The 11,884-nt window shown below is 39.5% G+C and overlaps 1 pseudogene; it reads right to left on the bottom strand.

Moving 5' to 3' along the window:
• Positions 1 to 7,786: 7,786 nt before the first annotated feature.
• Positions 7,787 to 10,615, bottom strand: LOC115156449 (carbonic anhydrase 4-like; annotated as a pseudogene).
• Positions 10,616 to 11,884: the final 1,269 nt, after the last annotated feature.

Raw genomic sequence — 11,884 nt, 5'->3', positions numbered from 1 at the left:
ACATTTGGGTGCATTCGTCAGCTATGCTTATTTTAACCCTAGCTTTGCCCCGAACTGCCGCTCTTATGGGTCAGAATATAATGATGTAATTACGTGTTGAAGGTCTCAGATGGGAAGCTCCGCGTGGGTCATTTAGGCTTCTCAATGACGCACTTCTCCGGTGCAACCTCTCTGGTTGTCCTCACGATGTCAGTGTTCTTTTAGGTTAGTGGTCTGATTCCTCGCCATTGCTCTGATAGGGGTCTTCTGAGGACAGTCAGCTCTGTAGCTCAGAGCTCACAGCGTAAGAATGGAACAGCGTAGATACCACGATTCGATGGGGAGTGTAGGCCAGGTGTTCCGGCTTGAGTTCACCCGCTTAGACACAGCTACTCATCCGTAGCTTGGGTAGAAAAAATATTTCTTTGTCTTCAACCTTGTGTTGCATTTTAGGGTTCGTTGACTTTTTAGACCTCGGCAGCAGCTTGGGTCACTTAGTCTAATCTGTTCATTCTTAACTCTCATGTCTTATACCCTCGGGTCAGAAGTGGGCATAACCGCCTTTAGGGCAGTTCTCTGGGCGTACCAAGTTAAGAGGCAAGGTCTTGATTTTACTCAAATCCAATTTTAGACAACTAACTTCATATTTCATCTTTACCAAAACATTATTTTTTATTTGGACATTTTCCACAGAACGTACAATGTATAAACATCAGGCATATACTGGGAAAACTCTTAAAGTTAATGTTTTCGTAATAACGTCATCTAACCTTTAATAACAAAACAAAAATTACATAGATGGAATATGAAAATGTATCGTCATGACCACCATTGTGGCTGATGGAAACCATTGTTCCAAAGTTCCTTTATTGCATGTTTAATGTTCTGAGGCTGGTTCTCCATAGTGAGAGGACAAAGGAATTTTGTCTGTGGTCTAAGATTTATCATGGTCGTGAGGGGTCATAAAACCCCCACATCTTCAGACCCCTAGATCTCTCCTCCTCTGTTGGGGGTGAGAGATAATCTGTAGGGTTGTGGTCTCCTGTAACCTGACCTGATCAGGACAGTCATGACAATTAGCTTAGTGATGAGCTTGGAAGGCACTGTGTTGAACTCTAAGCTGTAGTTTATGAACAGAATCTCACGTAGGTGTTCCTTTTGTCAAAGTGGAAAAGGGTAGTTGCCCTCTCATCCTCTGCATTATGCATTTATCTCAAAATATTCTCATACTAGCTAAACAGTCTTTTACAGTGGTTCTTCCTTTAAAAGTTACAAGTTTATGCCGCGACCGTTAGTGGTAGATGGTGGCATTCTGTCATTGCACCCCACTATCACAAGGGGGAGTTAGAACACTGATATCACAAGGGTGAGTTGGAACACTGATCTATTATAAACTGTGGCAATTAATGGAGGCGTTTTCAGTCTGAGAGTCTCTCCTCTAGCACTAGAGTCCTGCATCAGGCAACAACAACAAAAACTGTCGGTGGTCCTGGAGTTAAGAGACAACTTGGGTAAATACAATGGAGGAATTTCACTTGACACGTGGACTGACAATTTTTTTTTTAAATAGGCACGGTGGGCTGTTTGTTTCTCTCCCTCTAAAAAAAGAAATAAATCATTCTAAATAACAAACTGGCTTTATTTACAAATTAGTAAGAATGTCTCACCCCATGTTCAAGAATGGCCTTTTTCACTTTATTCAGATTACAATCGCTCAGTTTCGGTTATTTGAAACGAAATCATCTCCAAAATTAGTTTTTTTTTTACTTCTTGGGGCTATGTGGGACGTTAGCGTGCCACCCGTGGCGCACCCTATCAACAGCAGGTGCATTTCAAGAGCGGCAAATTTGAAACCAAATAAATGTCAAAATTCCAATTTCTCAAACATACAACTAACTTACAGCCTTTGAAAGATAAACATCTTCTTAATCTAACCACGTTTACCGATTTCAAAAAGGTTTTACGGGGAAAGCATAAAGTTAGGTTATGTTAGGAGAGTACATTGACAATAGCTGTGTGTAGTGTATTGTCGATTCAAAGACAGGCGTCACCAAAACCATAAAATCAGCTAAAATTATGCACTAACCTTTTACAATCTCCATCAGATGACACTCCTAGGACATTATGTTAGACAATGCATGCATTTTTAGTTCTATCAAGTTCATATTTATATCTAAAAACAGCATTTTACTATGGCGTTGATGTTCAGGAAATCGTTTCTCTCCAATACCGGCAGTCAAGTCATGACAACAAAAGAATTAATTAATATTAGAAAACATTGGTAAAATATTATATTGTCATTCAAAGAATTATAGATTTACATCTCTTGAACGCAATGGACTTGCCAGATTTAAAATTAACCTTACTGGGAAATCACACTTTGCAATAATCTGAGCACTGCGCCAGAAAAATACGCATTGCGATACAGACTAACCGCCATGTTGGAGAGATCTAAAATCGAAAATACTATGTAAATAATCCATTACCTTTGATTCTCTTCATCAGATGTCACTTCCAAAGAATCCCAGGTCCATAACGAATGTAGTTTTGTTCAAAAAAGCTCATCATTTATGTCCAAAAACCTCCGTGTTGTAGCACATGATCTAAGCCAGCCGGACTTCACTTCACTTCAAGAACGGAAAAAATATATTTTCGTTCGTTCAAACATGTCAAACGTTGTATCGCATAAATCATTAGGGCCTTTTTTAACCAGAACATGAATAAAATTCAAGGCGGACCATTGGGTTCTCTTTTAAAACGTTTCGGAATGAGAGTACCCACCATCAAATCGGGCGCCAGGTGTCTAATGGGCCATCGCCGTTCCAACGCTCTTCTTCAGTCAGATCTCACTGTAGAAGACTCAAAACACTTTGTAAAGGCTGGGGACATCTTGTGGAAGCAATAGGAAGTGCCAAAACATTCCTCACCCCCTTTGTTTTTCAATGGTATAGGCTTAAAGTCAATTCAACACATCAGGTATCCACTTCCTGTCAGAATCTGTCTCAGGGTTTTGCCTGCCAAATGAGTTCTGTTATACTCACAGACACCATTCAAACAGTTTTTGAAACTTCAGGGTGTTTTCTATCCATATATAATAAGTATATGCATATTGTAGTTACTGGGTAGGATTAGTATCCAGATTAAATCGGGCACATTTTTTTATCCAGCCGTGAAAATACTGCCCCCTATACCCTAACAGGTTAAACAAGCCATAGGAAGTTGGTTGCAATTTCAGTAAAAAAAAATAAGGAACTTGTCTGTCGGACCTGCAATAAAGACCAAAATTGGTTAAATAAAATATATACCACCGTCTCTTGCGCATGTCATTTTCCTTTCAAAATGCATCCTTATTTACAAAGCTATTATTATTAACCCTGCATTATAATTATATAAAAGCCTCTTAGATATTCTCACAGACCAGATTTTCCCAAACAAAAAATGCCCCTTGGATATTAATTTAGAATCCTCCAATCCCTTAAATGTAAATATTGTCAGAGAGGCACGTAATTGGAGGAGAGTCAGGTGGAGTTGAAGAGGACGAGGAATGAGATGGATTTCCAATCCATGCCAGGCAAACATGCAGATGTTTATTTCAACTACATTTTAGTTACAACAAGTTCGATCGGGTTTAAAAATTAGGAGACCTACATGTAGAGATGGAAAAAATATTTTTACATATACTATAGGCCTACCATATGAGTCTCACTAGTGTTGAGTAATGTGCTGTTAAAAGTGTTGGTCTTTTATTTTTTATTTGGCCTTTATGTAGTAAAATAAAGGTTTGCTTACTCTGCTGGCGTCTTGACCCAGTTTATACCCTCATTTGCAATGCAAACCATAACGAATTACTATGGGAATAAATGGAAGCGGCAACTGAAAGGGGGAAAAAGTAACTTCTCTGTTGGTCCTGGAGGCCTTTTGAAAATATGTTTTCACAAGGGCTATTAGCAGGACAATAGATATGATGTTGTCCCAAAAACACCTCTGACATAGGGTCCAGCATATCTCTTGAGGTCATTGAATGTCTCGCCAGCTTTGATCCATGCCTGGGCCTGCAGAATGCAAGGTTCATATTGAATAATAAGATGTGTTGCAAGCTTTATTATTTATTTTTACTCATTTTATGGCTGACAAATTCTGACATTCTGATAAATAGGAGCTTTATGACATCAGCCACTCTATTGTTCTCTCTGTGTGTAACAACGGGATGGTTAATGTGATCTGAATGCTTACCATGACCTAAATATTGGAATAAAGTTGGCTAATGAAAGCAACTAATTGTTGCTTACTGAAACTCACAAAGTCATACAATTGTTATAATAGGATTTGAAGCAATAGCCTATCCTCGTGTGGTCAACTATTTCAGCACCATTTCACGCTGCTCTGAGACAAGCATGGGGACAGGTATCGTTAAATCAATTCAACTTTTTTTCACCAAATCTCCGTTTGGGTATTGGTTAGACTACAATTAGGGTGTGGAAATTATTATTTTGCTCTTAGTACTGTAGCCTACTCCCGGTCATGTTGTAATGCGCCATATTTTCCTTATGGAAACCCTGAGGGTTTCATTTTTCTTGAAATAGAAACACCATAATATTATTCAAGTTAATTAAGCTAAGTTTCACAAAATCAATCCCATATACTATGTTCTTACTTAAATTCTCTAGTAAAGCCAATATTAAAAGTAAGATGCTTCTCAAAGATGCCCTCTAGTGGTCAAACTAGCATTAATGGCAACAGTGGCTGACACATAAATAACGTGCCATAGAATTATGTGGCAGCCCGCAAGGTGCGCTTCAGTATGACAACTTTTACAGGAAGAGCCACTAACAGCAGTCAAGCACCAAAGCTAACTGGCTAATGTTGGCTAGCTACTTCCAGACACAGCTCACTGACCATTTTACTCACACTAGCAGAACTGGTTAGGCTGTTTATGTAATCCAGAGTGAAGGAGACTACAACTGTGCTGCTGGCAACAACTTAATTATGCTTTTTTTCCCACCAGCCGTATTCAACGGGTGTTGTGTTCATAAATTCATCAGTTATTCTACGCTCTGGCACACTCAGAAAAGAGTGCTCTGAAATCGGAGTAGATAGCCAGAGCGAATTTACCAGCTACGTCTATTGACAGTTGTTGCAGTGACATCATGAACATTCTATTGAAATGGTTACTTGCATAGTGGAGTCTAGACATGTTGCTCGTTTAGACATGTAGCTAGCTAAACAATGAACCATTATCCCAACTCATGTTACTACACTGCATGAATCTGCAGGTTCATTGTTAGCTAGCTAACATTAGGCTATAACTAGCAAAGCAAATGGCTCTGAGATACAAATAATATAATTACAAAGATCATACACAACGTTAGCTAGCGAGCCAGCCAGCTAATGTTCGCTAGCTACCTAACAGTACACTAACTTGAAATGAATAGGACTGACAAAATTAGAAACGTGTCATTTCTGAAAATGTAGATAGCTAGACAATCTTAACCATATACATGGATGGACGCTTCTCCCTCTGTCATGGATGCCATGGTTGCCCTTAGTTTGAAGATAATCTGGAGACAGGCGTCTCTTTTTGACTCAGTCTGCATATTTGAAATGAAATGCCAGAATTTTCTCCATCTCCTTAGTTATCATAAGTGAAGAGTGGAGAGTAAAGTGAAGAGCAACACTTACTGTATGCAGTTCTACTACATTATATTTTTCAAAAAATCCACATTAGAAAGGATTACCTATATATACTGACCAGCTCATGTTATAGACAGACGCGTGCTACATGGCAGACCAATCCAAACTCATCTCTCGGCATGTCCAGCCCACTCATTATCTCAGCCAATCATGGCTAGCGGGAAGGCTGACGTCTTTTTCTGTGGCTAAACCAACTAGACTCATAATTTAATAATTTTATTCGTATTTACCAGATGGCATACAAGTTTGTTATAAAGGCACACGAAAGTTCATATGTTCCAAAAGGCATTTCTGCCCAAAACAATGCATAGAGTTTTATTTTTTATTTTAAGTTTACCTTCAAATGGCTCTCCTGTGAAGTGACGCGTGACATACGCCTAGTTTCCTGAAACAAGTCACAAATGACATCATTAATATTTACTTAAATTCTGAACTACTAAATGATACTTTAATCAAATGGTAAATTAGCTTTTGTAATTTTAATTTTTGCTAAAATAGTCATTTTATTTCAGATTACATTAATTACATTCCTAAATAATTATGTTTTGAAAATAAATAAGTTAAAATAACAAACTTTCCAATAGTTTCTCCTTGAGGTTAAGATGACCCCTGTTGGTAATTGATGTAAAATATATTGGTAGCTTGAGGGTTAATGGAGATATGGCAGTGCACTTCAGGTGAGGAGTTACTCGCCGTCACTAAACCCTCAGCAGGGAAGGCAGGAGAGTGGAGCGGCAGGTAGCCTAACGGTTAGAGCATTGGACTAGTAACCGAAAGTTTGCAAAATTGAATCCCTGAACTGACAAGGTAAAAATCTGCCATTCTGCCCCTGAGCAAGGCAGTTAACCCACTGTTCCTAGGCCATCATTGAAAATAAGAATTTGTTCTTAACTGACTTGCCTAGTTAAATAAAAGTAAAAAATAAAAAAGGCTTTCCACTCGATGTTGGAACATTCAGCCACAAGAGCATTAGTGAGGTCGGGCACGAATGTGGGGCGATTAGGCCTGGCTTGCAGTCTGTTCCAATTCATCCCAAAGTTGTTTGATGGGGTTGAGTTCAGGACTCTGTGTGGAATAACTTGACTGACCCGCACAGATGTTGACAAACCATTTCTGTATAGACCTCACTTTGTGCACGAGGACATTGTCATGCTAAAACAGGAAAGAGCCTTCCCCAAGCTGTTGTCACAAAGTTGGAAGCACAGATTACTCTACAATGTCATTGTATGTGGTAGCGTTAAGATTTCCATTCACTGGATCTAAGGGGCCTAGCCCGAACCATGAAAAACAGACCCAGACCATTATTCCTCCTGCACCAAACTTTACTCCTGGCATCCGCAAAAGGCAGATTCGTCTGTTGGACTGCGAGACGGTGAAGAGTGATTCATCACATCAGGGAATGCGTTTCCACTGCTCCAGAGTCTAATGGCGGCAAGCTTTACACCACGCCAGCCGACACTTGGCATTGCGCATGGTGGCCTTAGGCTGCCCGGCCTATTTCATAAAGCTCCCGACTAACAGTTATTGCACTGACGTTGCTTCCAGACGCAGTTTGGAAGTTGGTAGTGAGTGTTGCAACCGAGGACAGACGATATTTATGCTCTGAGCTGCTAAGTAAACTGAAATCAATCCTGTTACATGAATTTTCCTGCATAGCAGGAAATGCTAACTTTTAATATGAGGTTTAAAAAGGCTTTGTAATTTCAACATAAAAATTGTACTTTATTTTCCATAACAAAAAATGTAGTAACCCCTATAAAAAACATCCATTAATTATAATCCAGATAACAATACATTTTTCCTGTTGCAATATTATTGTCCTGATGTGTGAAATTAGCTCAAATTAAGATACAGGATCTGTATGTTCATGACTTTTTGCAGAGCCAATTGATACATCACAATCTCTTTTGTTGTTCCACCCCAGATGAAAGATCCTGTTGGTTAATATTTCTGGGTAATTTTGGGAATAATTACTTTTATAATGTTTCCAAAGCAGAATGGATAAGGAATGTATCCTGCATTTATAGGATATTTGAATATAGTCCCACGAGGGACCAGTACGGAGAAAAATGTATGAAATGTATGAAATGTTTGCATTCACTACTGTAAGTCGCTCTGGATAAGAGCGTCTGCTAAATGACTAAAATGTAAATGTAAAATGATAGTCTATATTTCATGTCGGAGCCCATGTTTTTTTCCTGCTAAGTAGAAATGGTGTTCTGTTAATTGTGAAATTGTTGCAGAAATGCACCAAGTCCTGGCTGACTTTGAAATGGTCCTTGAACACGGTCCAAACCACAGCCTCATTGCAATTTGGAGTGGACAGTGACCCAATTTAACGGTAGTAATTTATTTGGTACAATGAAATAGGATGAGTAATGTTCACACAGTCATCTTGAGGAAGAGAGAGAAATGTATACTAAAATCAAATGCTACTGAAATGTAACAAGAAAAAGAAAGAGAAAGAGAAAACGAATCCCAATCCAAACGTTATTTTGAGAAACGATTTAATGATCATAATAGAACCACTCAAATCGCTGCTCTCACCTTTTAGTGTGATGATGGCCAAGTAGGATGTCAGAGTATTTTTTTTTGGGGGGGGGGGTGTAGAGAGAAGGGTAGAGAATCGGAACGCAGCAATGTTGTGCTGAACCTTCCCATACCTCCATGGGGTAGCAGGTTCCATCCACTGTGTGCTCCGACCCAGGTACTGAGGTACCGTTGCCCCAGTGGAGGTGAAACGGCAAGCTGTCATAGGCCTCAGACAGGGCCCCGCCTCGTCAGCCACTCGTCAACTCCACTTTGACTGAAAGAAAGAGAGTAGGAACAAAAAGAGAGGAATTGGTTACATTTTGCACATAAGGGTTCCTGGTTTGGTTCACACATTATCCTCAAGTGGGACTTTGAGTGTATGGATTGAGAAGGCAAGGCATCCATCCATTCTCCTCACCAGTTTTGCCAGTGTTCTTGATATTCTTCATTGTAGAGTTGTCTCCGTATTTGGTGAAGGTGAAGGCAGTCAGGGTTTCATCGCCCACTGCCGATGCAGAGACGATGTTGATGGGAGACTGGCGGGATCCGTTGCAATGTTCACTGGCAATGGTGGACCAAGTGGTGTCGTCTTAACATGGAATCAATCATACCATGGTGTAAATGTACCATCGTTTTATAAGGGTCATATAATACGCTAATAAATCAATTATATCGTCTATTATCCACTGCTTTCGCAATCACTTCAATTTGTGAATACAAATTACACTAACCAGGGGGTAAAACCAATACTTACCACAACTACGATCATGGTAACACCATGCACTTCAAATTTAAAGGGAAAAAGTTATGCAGAGTCACAAAATTGATAGTCACAGGCCCAAAAAATTATAAAATAATCACTTACCGCCTGCAGCATTGTATGTAGTGGGGACAAAGAGTGCCACAAAAGAGTGCCACAAAGAACCACAAGTCGATTAGTCTGAAAGCAAGATAAATGCAATTATGAATGGAGAGCCCACTGAGTACCGACTAACTGTAGACTTCCATGGACGTAGAAAAGTGGTTGATTGTCAGTCGCCCTGGCTTGATTTCATTATCCACATACGTAGATTTTTGGTCTGCTCTGGACCTGCCTTGGTTTCAACATCTACAGATGTCCATTATTGGTCAGATTTGACTCAAACATGTTTGGACTGTACTGTAGTCTACTCTACTTTGCTGTGCTGTCATCAAATCAAATGTACTTATCAAGCCCTTTACTTCAGCAGATGTGTTACATTCCCACAAGAAAAACTCAAAATGTTTCTCACAACAAAGGGATCTAACAAAGAAAATCCCGGACAGACAAACAAAACAGAAAGGGGTTCAAAAATGGTTCTAAAAGACACCCACCATGGATGCCCACTAGGTTTGCCTCCAAAAAGACAAAGTAAAAGAAAAACCGACAATAACTTAGGACAAAAAAAGGAGTAAAAAGAATATGGAGCACAACAAACAGGGGGAAACACCAAAACACAAGCTTCTTTCAAACTTGTATAGGTTTAGCTCGAACTATCACCTCAGCTCAGCTCAGCTGACGTAAAGTGTAGCTCTTCCCAACGTCTCTCAAGCTCAACTGGAGCACTGGGCCAACACAGGTGAAACACCTTCAGACTAACGGATGGAAACCAGCACAGGTGTAACACATAATGACTGATGAGGTGACACCAATATGTGTGCCCTACGTGCTAACTAGCTGTATGTGCTAAAGTCCAACCTCAAAATATACACTGAAAATACAAAACCGGTAACAGATGTCACGAAGTTCTTACACAGAAACCCAGCCTAAAACGCCAAAACAGCTAGCAATGCAGATGTAGAAGCACGTCAACTTGTGAAACATGCACATCTAGGATTGGTTCAGATGTGGTCCAGACGGACCAAATTTTGTATTTTTTCTTATCTATTTTATTTCTGAATGAATTCTGTTAATTAGAGCTAATTATTTCCGGTCTTACGTTATGAAATGACTTGGTTATGAAATGAGAATAAATTATGCCATTGTCACGCCCTGACCTTAGAGAGCCTTTTTATTTCTCTATTTGGTTAGGTCAGGGTGTGATTTGGGTGGGCTGTCACGCCCTGGCCATAGTGAGGGTTTTGTTCTCTATTTTGGTTAGGCCAGGGTGTGACTAGGGTGGGCATTCTATGTGCCCTTTTCTATGTTTTGTGTATTTCTTTGTTTTGGCCGGGTATGGTTCTCAATCAGGGACAGCTGTCTATCGTTGTCTCTGATTGGGAACCATACTTAGGTAGCCTTTTCCCACATGGTTTTTGTGGGTAGTTAATTTCTGTTTAGTGTTTGCACCTTACGGAACTGTTTCAGTATTCTCTTTGTTATTTTTGTTTTAGTGTTCAGTTATTAAAATAAGCATGAACACTTACCACGCTGCGTTTTGGTCCGATGATTCATCTTCTTCAGACGACGAATACTGTGACATGGGCATTCTAGTTTTTCTATTTCTTTGTTTGCCGGGTATGGTTCCCAATCAGAGGCAGCTGTCTATCGTTGTCTCTGATTGGGGATCATACTTAGGCAACCTTTTTCCCACCTTAGTTTGTGGGATCTTGTTTTTGGTACTGTGCTGTATGCCCTACTGAATGTTACGTTTTCGTTTGTATTTGTTTTGTTTCGGTGTTCCTTTAATAAATTTAAAATATACACCTACCACGCTGCACCTTGGTCCGATCCTTCCATCAACGAGCGTAACCGTCATGTTGAAACTACCAGGAGGAATTCTGATTGTTTGCCATTATTGAATATTGACTATCTTTATGATTTGATTTATGCATTATGGCATTTTATTTATTGTTTCTTCTTGGATTTTCATTCCAGCACACACTGAATACATTTAAACTCACCAAGAGTGATACTAACCAGCTCAGTGTCCTTCCTTCTACCAAACCATCTTAGTGTGGTTCACAGATTTCTTCTCCTGGCCTAACCAGTCATTCGAGTGCCCACACTCATTTTCAAAAATGTTTCTGTAACCATTACTGAGAATGTTTTTGATGTGTTCTGTTGGTTCTTCAGCTTTCAACATGACCACTTCCAGTTCTGATGCTTTTGATAAGTGCAAGTGACAAATAGGAGCAATTATAAATTAAAGTATTTTCAACCTTCTGGAGTAGATGTCTTTTCAACTTTCATCCAGAACCAAAAGTTAATGTGATTGTATGTCCAGAAAATACATATTTTTAACATAATTTGACTCTCAGGGAGATGATGACCATGCAGCACAACATTGTCTATATAGGCTACATTTTTACAGACTTTAACAAAAGTATGACTATGAGTGCAAGGGGTGGAAAATGCTATTTCTTATGTAACCATAAAGCAATGAATGAAGATGTCAACAAAGCATGCTAATCCTTATTCAGACTCCAATTACATTGAGCCTTACTGTACGCAGTTTAGGAAAGTTGCAACCGGCTATATTGTCAAGAATAATGCCACCAATTGAGACTACATTTCCTCCCCTCCAATTTCCGCTTCAAACACCTCCAATGGAGCATAACTCTGGAGAAAGTAGTGAGAATTTTTTTTTGCCGGGTGCAGCCAGGATCCAACCTTGTTAATTTGCGTTTCCAAAACCATATCATAAGCTAGGATTATTAACATTAAAACAGAGCATTTAGGATTGTAGTTCACATGGAACCAGCAGTCCTCCATTCCATCAGC

This window comes from Salmo trutta, chromosome 21, assembly GCF_901001165.1.
Source record: "Salmo trutta chromosome 21, fSalTru1.1, whole genome shotgun sequence".
NCBI classification, from domain to species: Eukaryota; Metazoa; Chordata; class Actinopteri; order Salmoniformes; family Salmonidae; genus Salmo; species Salmo trutta.
The sequence above is the reverse complement of the archived record's forward strand: the minus strand, read 5'-3'. Positions and strand labels throughout refer to the sequence as shown.